The following is a 2,829-nucleotide window of genomic DNA, read 5'->3' as shown; positions in this document are numbered from 1 at the left end:
TATTAGTCTGTTTCAATGGATTTAGTAAATGTATAGAGTACAAGGCAGCACAAGCTGGCTTTTTCCAAAGGCTGTATCCAAAAACAAGAGTCTTTCCAAAGGGTGTATTTATTAAACATTCATCAAAATGCAAGTTTCAGCAAACCCAAAGGCAGAACCAGAGATTACCCAAATACATAACTTTGACTAGCAACCAGGGGTTAGCAAGTTCTCTTTAAGACTTTTGAATAACTATCGCTTCTCAGCCTTTTGGCTAAGATCAAGTGTAATACTTTTGAATAACCTAACATAGCTCTTTATCTGATGTCCCTAAATTAAGACATTTTAGAATAAAGGACATCTTTTCAAGCGATGTATTACTTCTGGATTAAAAATAATTCAACCAATACTTTCCCCATTCAAAAAAAAGGAATACATATTTTATTACTATTTATATCATTAGTAGAAAAACCTCTCAATAAAACTATAGCATTTGAAGCATGCATAAAGTATGATGTCACTTGTCTTTGCCTTTACATTAGGCATAGCAATATTCATAATTTCTTTACATCTCAATTTTCCTGAAAATAATAGAAATTTCTTCATTGCTCACCAAACTCCACACCCGAAAAACAAATAACCCAGTGAAGAAATAGGCAGAAAACATGAATAGACACTTCTGTAAAGAAGACATCCGGATGGCCAACAGGCACATGAAAAGATGTTCGTCGCTCCTTATCAGGGAAATACAAATCAAAACCACACTCAGATATCACCTCATGCCAGTCAGAGTGGCCAAAATGAACAAATCAGGAGACTATAGATGCTGGAGAGGATGTGGAGAAACGGGAACCCTCTTGCACTGTTGGTGGGAATGCAAATTGGTGCAGCCGCTCTGGAAAGCAGTGTGGAGGTTCCTCAGAAAATTAAAAATAGACCTACCTTATGACCCAGCAATAGCACTGCTAGGAATTTACCCAAGGGATACAGGAGTTCTGATGCATAGGGGCACTTGTACCCCAATGTTTATAGCAGCACTCTCAACAATAGCCAAATTATGGAAAGAGCTGAAATGTCCATCCACTGATGAATGGATAAAGAAATTGTGGTTTATATACACAATGGAATACTACGTGGCAATGAGAAAGAATGAAATATGGCCTTTTGTAGCAACGTGGATGGAACTGGAGAGTGTGATGCTAAATGAAATAAGCCATACAGAGAAAGACAGATACCATATGGTTTCACTCTTATGTGGATCCTGAGAAACTTAACAGAAACCCATGGGGGAGGGGAAGAAAAAAAAAAAAAAAAGAGGTTAGAGTGGGAGAGAGCCAAAGCATAAGAGACTGTTAAAAACTGAGAACAAACTGAGGGTTGATGGGGGGTAGGAGGGAAGGGAGGGTGGGTGATGGGTATTGAGGAGGGCACCTTTTGGGATGAGCACTGGGTGTTGTATGGAAACCAATTTGACAATAAATTTCATATATTGGAAAAAAAAAAGAAATTTCTTCATTAATGTAGAAAGGGATCATTAGAAAACAAGAAACTAAAAACTGCTTTTGAAAAAACGAGTAAAACTTTTTGTTTCAACATACATTTTTCTAGGGGTGCCTGGGTGGCTCAGTCGGTTGAGCGTCCGACTTTGGCTCAGGTCATGATTTCACGGTTCGTGAGTTTGAGCCCGGCATTGGGCTCTGCGTTGATGGCTCAGAGCCTGGAGCCTGCTTCAGATTCTGTGTCTCCCCCTCTCTCTGCTCCTCCCCCACTTGCACTCTGTCTTTCTCTGTCTCAAAAATAAAATAAACATTAAAAAAAATTTTTTTTTAAACATATTTTTCTAGCTTTTGTATTAGTGGTCATCGCTATATAGTAAATCACACCAAAATGCGTTGACTTAAAACAATACACATTTACAGTCTCACAGTTTCTGTGAATCACAATTCTGTAAGTGACTTGACTGGGTGGCTCTGACTCAGGGTCTCACACAAGGTTGCAGCCAGGGCTGCAAGATGGCGGCCAGGGCTGCAGTCATCTGAAGGTTTGACTGGGGCTGGAGGAACCGCTTTCAAGTTTGTCACTCATATGCCTGGCTGTTAGTCCTGGTTGTTGGCAGAAGGTCCTAACTTCTTGCATTGATCTCTCCATGGGGCTGCCTGAGTGTCCTCACAACAAGGCAGCTGGCTTCTTCCAAAATGGGTGATCCAAAAGAAAACAAGACAGAAGGAGCAAGGGCTTTTGTGACCCAACATTGGAAGTCACGCTATGTAATTTCCATAATGTCCTATTGGTGGCCAGCCTTCTTCAATGTGGAAGGGGACTTAGAAGGGTGTGAATATCAGGAGGCAAGAATCACAGGGGACAGGGAGGGGCATCAGGAAGACTGGTTACCACACTGCTTGAAACTAACATCAGACCTCAATAAAAAACTGTATTTTATTGGGTCTAAAATAGCATTGACTATGGAATGCCTGGGTGACTCAGTCAGTTGAGCGTCTGACTCTTGATTTCGGCTCAGGTCATGATACCAGGGTCATGGGACTGAGCCCCATGTCAGGCTCCACAGTAAGCATGGAGCCTGCTTAAGATTCTCTCTCTCTCTCTCTCTCTCTCTCTCTCTCTCTCCCTCTGCTCCTCTCTCCCACTTCATGCTATCTCTAAAAATAAATAAAATAAAATAAAATAAAATAAAATAAAATAAAATAAAATACCATTGACTGTATAAGACACATTTTTGTTTTATGTAACAATAAGAAAGAAAAAATTGGCCAGTATTGGGATAGTCTCCAAATAAAGCTGGTCTACCAAAGGCTATGCCTTCAGTGTAGGGGGAAATGAAAATAAATCTAC

General features: G+C 40.3%; 1 pseudogene; it reads left to right on the top strand.

The window, feature by feature from the left end:
• The first annotated feature begins 233 nt into the window (after positions 1-233).
• On the top strand, positions 234-382 carry LOC122220888 (annotated as a pseudogene).
• Positions 383-2,829: the final 2,447 nt, after the last annotated feature.

The sequence above is a fragment of the Panthera leo genome, chromosome B2, assembly GCF_018350215.1.
Source record: "Panthera leo isolate Ple1 chromosome B2, P.leo_Ple1_pat1.1, whole genome shotgun sequence".
Lineage (NCBI taxonomy): Eukaryota > Metazoa > Chordata > Mammalia > Carnivora > Felidae > Panthera > Panthera leo.
This window is presented reverse-complemented; position numbering and strand designations above follow the sequence as displayed.